Genomic DNA, 17,950 nt, shown 5'->3' with positions numbered 1-17,950 from the left:
CTCCGTTTTCCTTTTCCCCGTTCATATTTATGTACCACATGACCGGCTTCCCACACACACCACAAACATGCACCATTTTCCACTTTCCCATTTTTAATGATAGCGCATTAAAATACATATCAATACGTAAAGGCGGTTCTAACTCGCCGATGAAGACATAAAAAAAAACAGTAAATCTTCAGCGACTGAGGCATCAATAAGCCTATACAAAAAGGCCACCTTCAGTAACCAAATTATTGTTTCGGAACTCGTCCAACGGTTCATTGTACGGGGACCCTGTCCCTGTTTCCTATTGTTCCGAACTGCCAATTTCCTCTATTACGACAGAATGAACGTAGGAAAGATGCTTTTATTCTCCATCGTCTGTTCTCTACAAAGCAAAACACCCAAACAACTAGACTTGGTAGAAATAGAGAAAGAAAAAAGGGGGTTGGAGAACCTGTGTTTGAAGCATCGCGAAGTTCCGTGTTTAACTTTAGGGCAGGAACGCCCGAACACAAAGAAGAGGTCCTATTATCCTAATTCATTTAAAGCTAAACGTTATAAGCTTTAAAAAAATGAAAGAAAGGCATAGGACAGTTGATCATAAAACGAACTCGAGTGGTCTATGGACAGGTCCTAAATGTTCAAGTCCAGTTGGAGTTGCGTGCCCACCAAAAAAGTAAGGTAAAGCCCTTAGGCGGTCAAAAAGGAAAAGAAGGCAAGGACACAATTTTGGCAAAGCAGCAGGCTCTACATCTACATCAGGAGTGTTGAAGTGGCGGGGGGGGGGGGGGGGGGAGGGGGGTTAATATAAGAGCTTACCTCGTTGATGGAACCGTGCGCGAAGTGTTTGAAAGAAAAAGAGAACGAAAAAAAAAACTGGTAAGCGTACAGGAACGGGGCCGCCTGCGAATAACTGCGTAGTCCCGCAATACCCAGCCGTGAGCTGACTACAAGAACCACTGCGGACAAGTAGGCAATACGGCGCAGGTACCGCTCGAGCCAGGATCGTCGTTCCGGCACCAAACTCAATTTAAAGCAATCACGGCTGCTCACCGGCCTGCTGGCTTGCACACACAAACTCAGCGCTCCGGCGTGCCAAGCCCTCAATTGTTCCTGGCAGCCTGTGTGCCAGGTTCCGTTTTTCAAAATTGCTCCTTTCTGCGTTCTCAACTGCCCTTATGTTTTTCTCTTCTTTCTTTTCCTTTTTTTTCTTTGTGTGTGTGTGCAATCAAGACCTCGGTGAAGCTTCTGTAGGCGTCCATGAGTCGATGAAGAAAAAAAAAAAAGAATACAGCCATTCGTTCGGATGTTAGCGAGATAAAAGTTGACGTCATTTTGTACATACCTCGGCCAAGCTTCGCGTTTAGCACACGTCGATGAAGCCTCAGAATAACGTTACAACGATCACCACTGATGCCACCTATTCATTCATGCAAATCTTTATTTTCAATCACCTTTCATTCGTGCGTTGCATCTTGTGCCATCCGATTTCTCTACAATGGAGAAGCGAATAGTCGTACAAAGGAATGGTCCTTTAAAATAATGTGTTCATTGCGACGAGACTAAGCTTGAGATTTAGTCTTGCGTCCGACGACAAAGCTTGTTGAAGGACTCGGGGCCTTTACCTGCGTGGGACCCGTGAGCCCGAATCTCCCGACAAGAATCACACCGTGCCAGAACACACCAAGCAGAATTTTTACAGCAATTCAAGATTCAAATGGGGGAACGATAATAGCGCGGTGCTCGCGTAACGACAAGATTCTAAGCGGCCATAGCGCGGCAAAAGCATCCCCTAGGCGAGCAAAGCTTGCCCATTGAAGCGTGCGAGAAACGCAGACTTTCGGACATCGCGACGCAGGACAAAAAAGAAGAAAGAAAAGTGGCCCGCGACGGCACGCTGCCGACCTATTTCTGAGGTATAGTACGAGCAGATGCGAGCCTTGCAGGATGCGGAGGACAACAGGGACACGAATTACCGACTAGCGGTAATGGCAGCGTATTTTTTAATTTTTTTTTCACTACTAATATCAAACAACGTTACTTTTGCAAGCTTTTCCTGACGCGTCCACTCGTATTTCAAACGTAACATTTTGCATGTAGGCTCGTTTACATCTACGCTATCTTAAATTCTAGGCTTTTTACGAGATACAAAAAAGGAGGGTATAATTATAGTCTCTATAATAGGCCACTGTCACGTAAAAAGGTCAACAAGACCTTGACCGACTTTCGGTGCGACAACAGTTCATGTTGGCATTCCAAGACGTGCCAACACGGCCGCTAGCGACAACCGGTGCGCGTTGTATCGAGGACAGTGGCAGAGTACATGTTCATTAGTCTCCTCGCCGCCGCAGTGACTGCAAGCCGCGTTCTCGTCCATACAGACTCGGAAGGAAAAAGATATTGTGAAAGCGACACCAAGCCACAGTCAGCAAAGCGCTTTTGTCTCGAGTCGAGAGAGTCCGGATGGGGGTCGAAGTCGAAGGGACAGGTCCAGTCGGTGCAGACGCGTGTGCTTCAAGCTTAGCGCATGTGTTCCGTAAAGGTCTTGAGGCTTCATTTGCAAGCACACTAATTTTCATTGCTGTGTCTGTGCTTGAGAATGACATGGAGTCTTGCAAGCCGTGCTGCTGCATCGGCATGTTCATTGCCCATTATGCCACAGTGGCTTGGAATCCACTGTAACGTGATGTCGTGTCCTTGCTCGACGAGGTGGTGAAGCAGCAGTTTCAATTGTCGTGGTTTGCGATTGTTTTGTGATCTGATTGTATGCGCGATGCGAATTGTGTAGTGCTTTCTGGAAGCCATGCAGCAGGGATCATTACACTGGAACTTTTGACGAGTCATGTATAAAAGCCGACGCGCTTGACCCGCAGATCAGATTATCGATGATCGCCGAATCTGCTACGACTCTCAAATTATTTGCCTCCATATATCGCGAAATGAAAACACGTATGAAACTGCGCTCAAACTTCGCATTAAGAAGTATCGTAATCGCCAGTGATATCTTTTTTTTTTTTGAGACCATGTCGGATCCTTGCATCCCCACACCATGTGTGGTAGGTTGTTCGGTACTTGGTAGAATGCGCATTCGTAGCTGTAAGTGACGGCCGAGACTCCGTGTAGTAAGGCGTCATGGACATGATGATGGTTGGTTCCATTGCCACGAAAAACTATAACCAAAGAACAGTGGGAGGCTCAGATATCAAGTCCCAGCCTAGATGACCAGCATAATCTGACCGACCGTAGGTGACAGCTCGTGTACACGGCTTCCTGGATTGAGGTGGCCGTCCACTTAGGGCGAAGACATTTCACCTGCTCTAAATAGAGCTTTGGTTCTCTTGTTAGACCATATCGAAGTTGCTAAAAATTGCCCATGGCATATAGCGTAATTGTAGCCCTTGAGCTGAATTACACGAAGCGGGAGGCAACCGCACAAGAAATCGGAACGCATAATCAGATTATTACCAAAAAGACTCACTAATTAACTTGTTAATTGAATACTTTAGGCACGCATTCTAATTCACGAATTGTAGCCGGTGAATTTGCAAGGCATATCTACTTGGAAAAAGCTTCTATGGAATCAATCAGGTTTCCAGACATGCGCCGTGAAACTTGCGGTAAAAATGCATTACTGTTCGACTTACTTTTTCTTACAATGCACCGTTTTATGGATTGAAGCACAAAAGTTATTCGAGCGCCCATGAATTTCAACGCATACTTAGGGAATGAATATGTCGAAACTGGTGCCATTCTAAAAATTCGCTCCAAGCGGACACTATCTCCTTGCGAATTCACCAGCTGCAATTCGAAAAAAATGTGCCGTAAGATAATTAACCAAAAAGTCAATTAAATTTCTTGATTAATAATTTATGCATTACGATTTCTGGTGCAAGTAATGTCTCTGTCCGTTTGAGTAATCCAGCCGAATGACCAGAATTATCATATCTGCCACAGGCGCACTGGGAAACGCCCCGCGCTTCAAGTGCCTCAACAGTTCGTGGCAGATACTAGGGGGCGGTCAGGGTGCCCGACTCTGCGGCACAAACGCCAGAGGCGGGTTGTACGGCGACCAGCAATACTGTTCACACCGCATCGGAGAAGGCTGCTGTACTCACGCTTCCTCTCGGCGGTTCGGTCGACCCAAGGATCGCGGTCGCGGGAGCCTCACTGGGGTGCCGGTGTCAGTCCACTCTGCTGGACACGTCCCACGGCGCTCCTCTGCATGGGTCGAGGGCCGCCTCGCGAACAATCTCCAGCAGTAAAGCCGCAGTTCCCGTGACAACGCCACACGTTGAGTACGGGTATGCAGTGTCTTACCTGGCACTCGCTCGCTCTACGCTTATCAAAACCAGCGCCCATGCCCAGGGCGCTTATTCCCGCATGAAGCATGGCAAGGCACGAGCAGTCCTGCAGCTGTCAGGTGCAGCCGTACGCTCTTCCATCGCGTGGGCGTGTAGCGCCGGAGCATGCGCACTCATGACGCGTGAGAACAGGCGCATACTCTGCGCACGCAGAAGACCGTATAGTGACAACATCCTGAGGGCGACCGAGCGCCTCAACCGGCATTTGTATCGCGGTCACAGAATGCCATGCGCCACAGAAGAGAACTTGATACCAACCGTTAAATTGTAAGGCTTATTCGGGAAAACATGCAATCCACAGGACAGCATTCAAATACTTGTTCGGGAGCACGTTTAAAAAATTGCGCTTGAGAGAATTTTTTGGCATCGTTCTGAATACCACCAGTAAAGAACAAAGATAAGAACTTTTGAGAATACGCGGTCTCGCGAAATTAGTTTGTTTTGTTGCAGTATTTTACAATTATTATTACTTGGAGTTAGTCTAGGCTTACAGAGCAGGTTCCGTGCAATAAATCGCATGCAAAAAATTACGCGCCTTCGCTACAACACACAGAGGCAGCCGATCGCGGTTCGGCCAAGTTGTTTTGGTGACTATCGGGTGTACAGAATCGAGAAAGCCATCTTTGAGCGATGATCATGCATCTACGGAGCTTGGCATTTTGTGCGGAAGTTTGCGCCTCCCCCCCCCCCACGCGTAACTCCTAGAGTGGCGGCATTTGTGGATGTATTTCGGAGGCCACCATTGTTACTTCTGTATAGCGGACGACGATGACATTGTACGAATCCCGAAAAAGCTGTTCATGAGAAGACGGCCGCGTCCGTTCTGGGAGCCATGCTTTTGTTTGTAGTAAACGAGTTCAAAGTCGGAACCAACGCTTACACCTGTAGCTTTTTGTTGTCGTAGGCTTTATCATTGTAAAATTTCAGTCATGTGGTGCTTTCTTGGTGTTCTTATAATCACCTGTTCACATTTTGTTCTTGCAGGCTTTATCTCTGTGTAATTTCAGTCAGATGTGGTGCTTTCATGGTGTTCTGGCGATCTCCTATAGGTATTTTGACAGTTTTTAGCAGTACATCGGCCCTATTGGCTTTTCCTTTTCTTTCTTTCTTAAGTAACAACACGTGCATAGATTTACAAACTGTACGATATTAATTAAATTATGGGGTTTTACGTGCCAAAACCACTTTCTGATTATGAGGCGCGCCGTAGTGGAGGACTCCGGAAATTTTGACCACCTGGGGTTCTTTAACGTGCACCTAAATCTAAGTACACGGGTGTTTTCGCATTTCGCCTCCATCGAAATGCGGCCGCCGTGGCCGGGATTCGATCCCGCGACCTCGTGCTCAGCAGCCCAACACCATAGCCACAGAGCAACCACGGCAGGTAAACTGTACGATATGTTCAGCTTACCACGCATTGCACAGTTCTGACTGCTCGAGAAAGAATAACGGAAAAGAAGGTCACGATTGGATAAGCACACCATTATTCAGTGTACTTTTGCACGGTCGGCAGTTAATGAAACCAGTGAAACCGTACGATGACCGGTTTAAGTTACCTGGCCATATACACAGCTCACGGCTGCCCACAGGCTCCATTATGACGCGCCCGTCGAGAAGCAGAGTGTACGTCAAGGCTTTCGCAACTTACGAGATAGGTAGGAAAGGGACGTGAAAGTTCAAGAAAGCCACACGAGACCGCTACGGCAAAGCTACGCAGGCCGCATGTTGATAGCGGAATGCTTCTTATAGATCTCGGACATAGTTGAATTTAACCGCACTTATTTGCAGAGGTCGTAAATCGCGCTCATATTTAGGGTTTAAAATATAGTGCGGAGACGACAGACGGCAAAGTTGTGCATCATAATTCAACATTGCGCATCATCATTAGCTGGTGCTAAATCGCACAGGTCATGGTAATCAAGCAGACCACAGGATAAATGTTCGTCCTAGTTACCAGTAACATAGCCAGGATTTTTTTTTTGGGGGGGGGGGGGGAGGCAAGTGTGTGTATGGAGGGGGGGTGCACTTGAGCGGGCTGTAGGCACGTGACCGATGCACGTGCTTCTATAGCTACGCCCTTGCTGGTTACCATTGTGTATTTAGAGCTAATTAATTATGAGGCAAAGCTCTAACCACCACCAATCTTGGAAGGCAACAGGCTCTCGCTGGAAGCGCATCTCAGAACCACCGCTTGACGCATGCCGCTGTTGAGCCCTCGCGGTCACCTTCCAGCCTACCCCTATCTGTGTGTACGAAATGGACAAACTTATGCAAATTACGCACACTTTGAGACTGATTTACACACACATTAGTCTGCAGCTAATTCATGAGCTTCGAAACATCATACTGGCTGTGCACTTTGCTTTGTACATATTTATCTGCGGGGGACATGCGTTCTCAGGACCTCAACTCACCTGAATGAGCCCCGCGAACAGTATACCGTTCAGGCTTTCCCAAAGGTCGCTTATTCTGCCGTTTCAAAGCAAAGGCCGGTGAAGCCGAGTCGATGGGAACTTGAATTTCTATTCAAGCAGGAAACAGGCGCCCCCTTCGCTACTACTGATGCAAAACAGGATGTGGTCGTAATGAGCCTGAAGGGTTAAAAGGTCCGAGGGAGGCTGTTCGCTTCACTGAACCTGCACAAAGCGAGTCGAGCGCTCGATACGCGAAATACGTGGCAGCCTGCAGTAGACTCTAGAGCATGTTTTGAAATTGTCCCTGGTGTGTCACTGTAGGTTACTATATGGTTCCATATTCGACGGATCTACCGCACAAAGTACAGAGACGTATAGGTTTTCCGTTGGAAGGGCAGGTAGGCGAGTGGTCACATCGCCTCGCATAGAACGATGAAATACTATTATGCTGTTTCTCGTTGCTATCTGTCACCAAACAACAGCACATTACGAATACAAACTATGCAGAGTGCACCGGTTTAGAATTGAGAGAATATTGTATTACGGGTGAAAACAGAATTAGCGTGTGGTAGGTGTAGCGACTGATGTCCTATAAAATATACAGCCAAAAACGTCTAAACAACCAAAATGGCTCATAATAAATTATCGAAGTCGATGCACCATAACACGGAAATATTTAAGGTGTAAACGTTACCTTGCCAGAAAAGGTGGCGTGACGATTTACAAAGGCACTGCAAATTGGAATAAAAACAAGCGCTGTAAAGCGATGAGCTCGTCATAACAACATATATCTCTGCGGCCATTGCAACCCAGCTTATTTTGGTGCACACGTAAAGACATGTTTCGTGCATTTTGAACGTGCCTGCCGCAAGTTATAAGGTACACTGCAAAATACAGGCTAGTGGCAAAGGACAGCGCAAGCGTCGTAATAGTGGGAGATTCATGTTTTCAATAGAGATTGTCTTGCACATTTGTGGAACCGGCTCATACGTCCGCACGAATATCGTAAACTGTGCACATGGACCCGCTGCCGGAACATATTTCTCAAGCGAGTGGCTCCACACAGTTCGTAACGCATATTTACACACAGCAAGCCACGATTTCACTTAACGGCGAATGAACCGCGTAGAAACATGAAGCATTGTAAGCCGTCTTCACACACAACAGCGCCATATTTGCTATTTGTTTCGATGCTGTTAACGCCACTACATAGGTAGAAAGAAGCTTGGCAATGGTATCAAGAAATGCGAAGTGGCAGTGACGAAAATAACTACTCCAGGAAGGAAGGAAGCATCAGGACAGCTTGAAAAGAAAATCGCGAATGTTTCTCAGTATGTTCTCCTCAGTAAAGTTGCTCATTAGAGTACCTTACAGTTTTGACACAGAACGCTTTTAAGACAAAAGTATGGCATAAAATTTCAAGTACCAGCGCGGCAAACACATCGAAACGCATCTTAACATATCCTGCAAGCGTTCATAAACGGTGGAAATACGCGAGTATTCACAAAGTTTCTTCTATGCAAGAGCATTCGTTAACGAATGAGCACGTTCGACTTTACCGGAAGGCTTTGTCGACAGAAATAGACTGAAGTTGCAACTTTTTTTTTCCAAAAGAGTAGGATAAGTCTGTATAACGCCGCTACGTTACGGAAATTCAGAATCCGATAGCGCAAGATTACTATTAAAAAGTAAATTTCTTTTCTTCTGTACCTAGTTAACAATAAGAAGGGTCGAAGACGACGGCGAGAAAATAAGGCCAACAAGGCGACGCCTTCAAGAAGCTGGGCGTACGACTACGTTCTTGGAGTATACTCGGCCCAGTAATGATTCCACTCTCCGCTTGCTTTTCACCGCTGGGCTCCCTGCAATCAATCTCTGCCAGTCGGCGACCAAACACCGGTATCAATCGGCCGATCCTCCCGAGAGCGCTAAAGGCGGGAAAGAGAGGATCAAGATGACAGCCGTCGACATAGATCAGATCGGCCGGGAGCAATCTCCGTCGATAAAAAGAGCACAAAAATAAATATCCGTGCCACTTGCTCTCTGGGACTATACAAGCGAGGCGCTCCTCTCATTGTTTTGGTAATCGGCTTCACCAGGCTTTTCTCTTCCTCCACAGCTAGTCAGCACCATATCCTCCGCACAGGGCCCCTTATTTTGTTCTTTCTCGCGCAGGAAAGGACCCGCAAAAAAATGTGTCGTACTAATAAGAAAAAAAAAAGAAAACGTGTTCAAACCTTGGAGACAGCTAGAAAAGTGACAACAGATAGCACTGTCAAGACTTCTTCCTTTCTTCCGGCGCACACAAGAGGATGACACCGAAGAGCCATTGTCCGGGTTCAGCACGACCGATCGCTTTTCACGATCCCGCGCGCTTTGAACTCCTTCCGTTCTGGAGCGTTTATATTGTGCGCAAATGGGATTCCACGCAGAGAGACCCGAGCAAACAAAGAGGCGAGAAGAGTACAGTGTGTGTGTGTGTGAGTATGTGAGCCCATGCACACGTCTCGATGAGGGAGAGCCGTGGGTGCCGGGCAGGGTGATGGGACAGCCAGGCCGGCACGCAGGGTGCGAACACAGGGGTGATGGGGGCGAGGAGAGGGGGGGGGGGTGAGGGGGGTTCTATAGCGTATCCTTTAATCCTTGATTCTCGATTCGGCCTGTTTGCTTCTTGTTTCACGCCTGACGAACAGGCTTGCCAGAGAAGAATGACGGAAAGAAAGGGAAGAAGACGGACAAGCCGTCGCCGACGAAGAAGTGGAAGAGCGTAGGAAGAAGAAGACAAGGGCGCCGCCGGAGCAAAGAGTTCGCTTATCTGGACAACGAGCGACGCGGCGCGCACGGCCAAGTCCCGTACGCGGAGTGGGCCGACGCACAACAACGGCAAGAGTTTCTCCGGCTTCCGGACCGACGGGGGTGGGCGACCATTGAGGGCCCGAAATCTTTGGCTCCCGTGCTGCGTTGCCTGACAGGCTTGGTGACCGATGGGCACGCATTCATCAAAGTCTTGAGCCGGAGCGCCCCTTCCCGGCCAAGCCGCCCGCGGGCGGCGGGTGGGCCGCGCGCTTCGTGTCGAAACGCTCCAATGGCAAAGACACTGGCGTTTCCGCCCAGGACGCACGGCGCCCCGCAGAAAAGAAAGATCGAGAAAAAAACGAAAAGAAGCAAGGGTCGCCCGGGCCAGGGTGTAGAGTTTTGCTACGCGTAAGTTTTTTTTTTTTTTGCCTTTACGTTTGGTCCTTGCGATGTCAGTGACGCGTGATTATGCCCCCCCTACCGATGCGAGTAGCTAGCTAGCGACGTGACGAACGTGCGCGTGCCAGGCGGGAGGACTGCGCTACCCCTGGCTGGTGAACTGGTTTCACCGACTGCGTATACTGTGTGGAATGGCTGTGCGCGGCCACACCCTACCGTCGGAAGTCTGGCATACATGCGCATGCCAGCTGGTGGAAAGGCCCGAAGTTGGCGCAGTTAAAAAGAAAGAAAAGAAAACGAGAAACAAATCTGGGCGCCAGCCAAAGTAAAAAAAAAAATAAAATAAACAGAGAGAAGAGACTAAAGACATCTTTTGCATTCTTGAGCAATTTACAGCGTAAATAGATCTGATAAGAAGGCAAGTGAGGCAACACATAACGGGTAGAACACTTTATTGTTGCAACGTACGCCTATTCGTACACTAGACCACCCGCTGACTAGACAATGTGTTATTAGGCGACAATATCTTTTGTACTTTTGAGACTTTCATCTACATAAGTGTGGAGACATTTACATTGTGTATTGTATGTACCATGTGTTCCTTACGTCATAGTCTTCCTGTGGAAACGTTGAGTGACAAGTCCTGGTGCTTGTGTGAAAAGACTATTTGATATGTAACCTTGAACCCTGTACGATGTATGACGGAACAACTCAAGAGATGAGGAGTAGCCGGCGCCTTAAACTGTGCGCCAACATCTCCTTACATCATATCAATAAAAAAAAACAATACGAAGACGATCATTATGGTATCGTGACGACAATAATGACGAAGACAGTGGTTCGACGATAGTTCCCGACCTCTGCGCCGATGGCAACGGCAATGATGACAGCGGCACGACGACAGTGTTGACGATGACAGTGGTACGATGACAATGGCACGAGAACATCATGGAACTATCGCGACGATGTCGGCCCAATGACGACAACACTTTGTTGACTGTAGTGTAACGCCCATTCGTTGAGCCTGACACTACAGCGCTAAACAACACATTCCATCATTAGCCTTGCACTCAAACTTGTTCTGAGTCTCCGTCGGTTATAGGTGTAAAGCCGGGAACGCAATAAATGAAACTGACACTAGGTTCATTGTCACATCAGTGCCTACAAGGAAGTTGTCATTGTTTGCTTGCTTGCTTGCTCGCTTTTTCTCTTCTTTCTCTAATAGCGTCATCTTTCAATAATCATTCGTAAGTGGCTACAGAAACAAACATTAATATGTCCACCTGTGAACTTTTCGTTGACACTACGGGGAAGAAACACAGTCACAACATGACACATACGTAATTTTCATGTGATCTGCTAGTATACGCGACTTGATCGCGTGCCGTTTGGCAATTCTCGCACCAAATTCACAAATCATTTAGTTAGTAAGTCCTGTTTCCCGGTGTCCGGATAGCTATTTGGTCATACCTGCGCTTAGAAACAATTATGGCGAACTAACTCCTTTTTCGAACACGGGCCGCGTTTCCTGTGCCCCGCTCGCGCCTTCATTCAAAGAGCGCAGTCAGGCGGGTTGAGACCCCGTGCAATGCAGAAAAGCTACCACTAAGACACAGCCAAACAAAGTTCACTGTGTGGCAGCGTCACCACAGCGCATACAGCTCCATAGGCCGTGGAGTCCTATATCAATAATAATAATAATAATAATAATAATAATAATAATAATAATAATAATAATAATAATAATAATAATAATAATAATAATAATAATAATAATAATAATAATAATAATAATAATAATAATAATAATCCCCGTAATTAGCATAATCATCATCTTATTATTATTATATGTCCACTGCCCGGACGAAGGCCTCTTCCTGCGATCTCCAATTACCCCTGACCTGTGCCAACCGATTTCAAACAGCGCCCGCGAATTTCCTAATTTCAAAGCCCCACCTAGCCTTCTGCCGTCCTTGACTGCGCTTCCCTTCTCTTGGCACCCATTCAGCAGCCCTAATGATACACCGGATATCTAACCTACGCATTGCACGACCTGCTCAGCTCCGTTTTTTTTCTCTTAATGTGAACTAGAATATCGGCTACCTATGTTTTCTTTCTGATCCACACCGCTCTCTTCCTGTCTCTTAACCTTACGCTTAACATTCTTCATTCCATCGTTCTTTGCGCGGTCCTTAACTTGTTCTCGAGCTTCTTTGTCAGTCGACAAATTTCTGCCACATATGTTAGCACCGGCAAAATGCACTGATTGGATACCTTTGTTTTTAATCACAATGGTAAGCTTCCAGTGACGATCTGACAATGAGTGCCGTATGCGCTCCAATCCATTTTTATTCTTCTGTCAATTTCATTCTCATGATCACGGTCCCCTGTGAATAACTAACCTACGTAAGCGTATTCATTCACAGACTCCAGAGGCAGGCTGGCGATCCTGAAATCTTGTTCCCTTGCCAAGCTATCGAACATTATCTTTGTTTTCTGCATATTATTGTTCAACCCCACTCTTACACTCGTTCTGTTAAGGTCCTCAATTATTTGTTATAACTCGTCTGCAGTGTTGCTCAATAGAACAATGTCATCGGCAAATCGAAGGTTGCTGAGGTATTCGCCGTCGATCCTTACTCCTAAGCCTTCCCAGTTTAATAGCTTGAGTATTTCTTCCAGGCACGCAGTGAATAGCATTGGAGAGATTGTGTCTCCCTGACTGACCCCTTTCTTTATAGGTATCTTCCTGCTTTTCTTGCGGAGAATTAGGGTGGCTGTGGAATCTCCGTAGATATTTTCCAGGATATTTCCGTAAGCGGTCTGTACTCCTTTATTACGTAATGCCTCTATGACTGCTGGTATCTTTACTGAATCAAATGCCTTTTCGTAATCTATGAAAGCCATATATAGAGGCTGATTGTATTCTGCGGATTTCTAGATTACCTTATTGATGAAATGGATGTGATCCATTGTACTGTATCCCTTCTTGAAACCTGCCTGTTCCCTTGGTTGACTAAAGTCCAGTGTTGCTCTTATTCTATTTGAGATTATCTTGGTGAATATTTTATATAATATTGTAAGTAAGCTAATGAGCTTATAACTTTTCAATTCTTTAACATCTCCCTTTTCGTGGATTAGTGTAATGTTGGAATTCTTCCAATTCTCTGGGACCCTTGAAGTCGAAAGGCAGTTCGTATAAAGGGCCGCTAGTTTTTGAAGCATTATGTCTTCTTCATCTTTGATTAAATCGACTGGTAGTCCATCTTCTCCTGCCGCTTTTCCGCGTTTCATGTCTTGCAAGGCCCTTCTGACTTCGTCGCTATATCTATAGAAGGAGCCTCTGTAACCTGTTCATTACTACTTAGAATGGAGGTATTGTGGCTGCTTTGGGTACTGTACAGGTCAGCATAGAATTCTTCCGCTTCCTTTACTATAGCTTCAAGATTGCTGATGAAATTACCCTGTTTATCTTTCATTGCATACATCTTGGCTTGTCCTGTGCCAAGTTTTATTCACACTGATTTCATGCTGCACCTATTTTTTACTGCTTCTTCAGTCTTTCTTACGTTATAATTTCGAGTATCCCCTATTTTCTCCTTGTTGATCAGTTTTGACAATTCCGCGAATTCCGCCTTATCTCTTGAGTTGGACACTTTCATTTTAATTTCATTTCCTTGAGTTGGACACTTGTAGTAAATGTAACGCTGATGTTTAGTGGCGCTAATGTTCAGCATCTTCGAAGCGTATTCGCTGTTGTAATTTCGTCGTATAGCGACAAATGTTCTCATTTAGCACCCCTTTTTCACCATTCGACAATTTTTTAGAACATTACAAGCAGCAATAGTTGTCTAGGAAAAGAAACATATAGAACATTACGTCATTCACTGCAATGAAAATTCCGGTAGAACTTATCTAATGCGACCTGTCGTTGGTGACGCGATTAGCATTAGTGCAGTGTGGCCGCACGCCGTATTTGTGAAGTCAAGTTTACTTAAAAGACGCAATTGTTATTCTGAAACTACCATTGCTCCGACTATATGTGACCTAGCCCAGTGTCCTCCCATGTTAGCATAGCACTCGATAGCCAAGGTCGCCCAAGAGCATGGCGGTATGACGACAACTGTATGACTTCGTCACACTGAATTGGATGGAATGACGAATAAAGAAATATCTCGAAGTAATGACAAAGGCGGTGTGACGACAGCTGCATGGCGGCAATGAGATGATGATTCTTAAATGGTAACTCTTTTCTGTAGATAACCGCGTTTCCTGGAAAATAATCGAATCAGGAGGAGGATCTCCACGAAGATGTAACAAATCAGTGGCTGCAGCAAAAATCGAACGACAGTTCCACTGCAGCCCTTTTAAAGTCCCTATGTTGACGAGATACCAGCAGTATCACACTGCCGTCTATAGAATGCTATCTTTTAGGAAATCATCCTTTGATAGGTCGCAATTTTCACTCTTTTTAGCCCCTAGTTTATGAAGGATGCTAGTTCTCGGGGAGCACTGAGAAGCGCGACATTTACACTTTCGAGCATCCTGATCCATGTACTCAATGTTTTCCGAACTGGACTCGCTACTGTTACCACCCTCGCGTTCTACGTGGGATGCGGAAGCTTCCGTGTCCTCAGGACTGCGGGGCCAGGCCTTTGCAGATAAGCCTTCACCCGCCGTGGTGGCTCAGTGGCTATGGTGTTAGGCTGCTGAGCACGAGGTCGCGGGATCGAATCCCGGCCATGGCGGCCGCGTTTCGATGGGGGTGAAATGCGAAAACACCCGTGTACTTAGATTTAGGTGCACGTTAAAGAACCCCAGGTGGTCAAAATTTCCGGAGTCCTCCACTACGGCGTGCCTCATAATCAGAAAGGGGTTTTGGCACGTAAAACCACATTTAAAAAAATAAGCCTTCGTCTACATTCTCATGAGAAACTGCAATCTCAGAAACAACACTTGATCGGGCAGCAATCTGCATAAGTTGTGACATCTGAACAGTGAAAAGTTGCCCGGTGGTCTCTGAAAGGTTAGAAAAGGGACTGTCAAGGGCTTTTGCCATAGCTTTCTCCCCATCAGCAGCTACAGCGTCACCAAGAGATGCATGCATAGCTTTTGAGTGACGTGCAGCAGCTTCAGCGTGCCCACATGACTTCTCTAATACAATTGCCCGAGCCTCACGGCGCGAACATCGCTTCCGTTCTATAATTGCAGAAGTTGAAGATCTTGTTCTCTCGCAGGACATTTCGAACAGTCCGCAGGGATGAAACCTTCGCACAAACAGCGTCGCTCGCTCTGAGAGGGACGTGTCTGAGCCTTGTGGCCTTCTCCGCAAATTCGGCACCGAAGATCTGATCTGCATTCATTAACGCTATGACCATATCGCCAACAGTGAACACATTGCAGTGTGCGGGAAGAAAATGCTTCGACCCTGTATATTAAAGGCCATGCCTTGATCTATGACGGCATAGTTGTGCCTGCAAAAGTGACAATGACCAACTCTGTTGCTACTATTTGATACTCAGAAACTCATGAACATCGCTAGACGGATACGGCACGTGCCGTGGAAAACATCTGCAGCAGTTCGGAAGCACACAGACCCCCGCCGACCCCCCGACTAGTCCCTTAACGCAAGCTAGATGAGAAGTAATAAAAGGGCTCATCGGGTGATTCGCGAACATTACACACTTTAAGAGGTCGGAGACACGAGTCTGGTCCGGCGAACAACATGGAATTGTCCTTCTGCCATATCGTCGGACATCAGTTATGCTCTGGAAGTGCGGGGCAGCTTTCCACAGCACTTCTTGAATTGCCCTTGGATTCTTCACGCGGATGAATCCCCTCATCGGTCGGCACTAGGGCAACAGGAACGCTGTGAATGCCACTGCGCAATAAAGCCTCTGTAGGTACATCATTAGTGAGAAGGAAATACGTCCATAGCAAAAACCACTGGCCGAGAGAATAAAGAGACATTAGTAGTAAACTGCAGAAGAACTGATAGTCGGGCGAGATAAGGGCTCGTGTGTCCACCGTCTCTGCGTCCTTGTCTATTGTGCGCGTCACAAATTTGACCATGATACTTAGGGACTCACAATGAAATCAACCAGATTATAAGAGGTAAATGTTAAACAAAACTAATAACAGATAAACCGCTTCATACTTGACCAATAGCCCGTAACACGAGGCCTGGGGAGAGCGTCTATACAACACCATACCAAGCGATTCTCACACCAACGCCGGCTCAGCGAGACAGCGCAGGCCGAACGAATAAGATGGGATAGGACATCCTACTTCGATGGCGCCTACCCACGGCGAGAAATTGGCTAAGATTTGGATGGTATTAGGACGATGTTGGTATTACAAAAATTGGTAAAAGTGTCAGGTGTAAAGTGATAAAAATAATGTTTGAAGAGCTTAAGAGAATCGCCTTGAAGCAACTATGAATTCCTCCACGGCTGAGCAACTTGCCTATGGTAGTTTCCAAGAGAAGAGGCTCCTAGTGAAAGGATATTTAAAATGGAAAATGTAAACCAAGTTACCTGATCGTTGGTTTTAAAATGTTCTTTCTCATTAAAGGAGAAAAACGGCGGCGGAATATGAAATGATCTATGGTCTCGTCTTCTCCACAGATTGGGCACAGCGGGGAGGGTGCCATACCAGCCGTTAATACTCGTGTTCGACAACGTAACCGGGTAAAAATTGCTTCAGTTTTTCTGGTGTGAAAGGAATTTTTGTGCCAAGGGAATAGGAGATGTCGATATACTAGAAAATTTGCTATCACTGGGTTCAAAAAGTCGGGAGCAATTGCCGAAGAAGCTCTCTTCTATTCTTCCCCTTTTCTTCTAATCTCGCAGCTCGCAGCACCACGCACAAGACACAGGCGCCCGAGCGCGCCATGTATAAAAGGCGGCCGAGGAGGGTGACGATAGCTGCTATACTCGCGCACAACTTTCTGTGGCTACGAAGGGAAAGCTACCGAGGCAAAGCGCGCATAAGTTAGAGCATTTCTGAAAAGACTCGCACGTTTTACTCCACGTTAATTTAGGCTGGGAAGACAAAACCTAAACGCCTTGTTAGCAGCAGTTAAATAATACAGAACACACCATTGAGTGTAAATTTTAGGTTTACTTATTTTACGGTTTTTCCCTTCCGTGTCTGAGGAAACGCGAAACCGTCGCACGTGAAAGCTCCCTCGGTTCAGCGTCTGTTCTGAGCAACCAAAAGCACTATCAAACGCTGCTGGACTACCCGGCGCGGTAACACATGTGCAGATGTCACGCGCCCGTAGCTTTCCCTTCATAGCCACAGAAAGTTGTCCGAGAGTATAGTAGGGTGCCTCGATGGTACTCTTCGCCTGCAGCTCCGTACAGAGTGTAGGCAACTGCGGAGACTCGTATACGGCGTTGGGCACGCGAATGGCGGACGGCGTAGTAGGCGCCTTTGACGGATGACGCAGGGGCGCGGTGCCGGCGCTCGTGCGTATCCGCCATTCGTGTGCCCCACACCGTAGCAAACGCCGCGGTTGTCTCCACCCTATACGGAGCGGCAGGCGAAGAGGACATCGAGGCACTCTAGCTGTTAGACGAGTACATACCTAGAGGCACAAACTATAGGAGTACCCCATCCTCTTGGACGGCTTAGAAGGCACGACATTGACGGCGCAACGAGAGGCAGATGACAAGCCTGGAATGACGACGATAGAACGACCCAATGATACCCAAGCGGGTAGAAAGCTTGGGGCACTGGATCTGCGTAAGAGGACGGACGGACGGATGGGTGGGTAGATGGGTGAACGAATGTATTGATGGATGGACCAAAGGACGGAGGGACCGACAGACAGGCTCGAAACGCCTACTCCATAAGGAAAGTCAAATGACAAAGCTGAAATGAAGGCGATAGAACGACATTGACGGCATGACGACCACGAGCCTATAGTGGTCCAAGCTGGTAAACAACTTGGGTTTCTGGATCTGAGTGAGTTAGTTCGTTAGCTAGTTA

The sequence above is a fragment of the Dermacentor variabilis genome, chromosome 6, assembly GCF_050947875.1.
Source record: "Dermacentor variabilis isolate Ectoservices chromosome 6, ASM5094787v1, whole genome shotgun sequence".
In the NCBI taxonomy this organism is placed as follows: Eukaryota; Metazoa; Arthropoda; class Arachnida; order Ixodida; family Ixodidae; genus Dermacentor; species Dermacentor variabilis.
Note: the sequence above shows the minus strand (reverse complement) of the source record.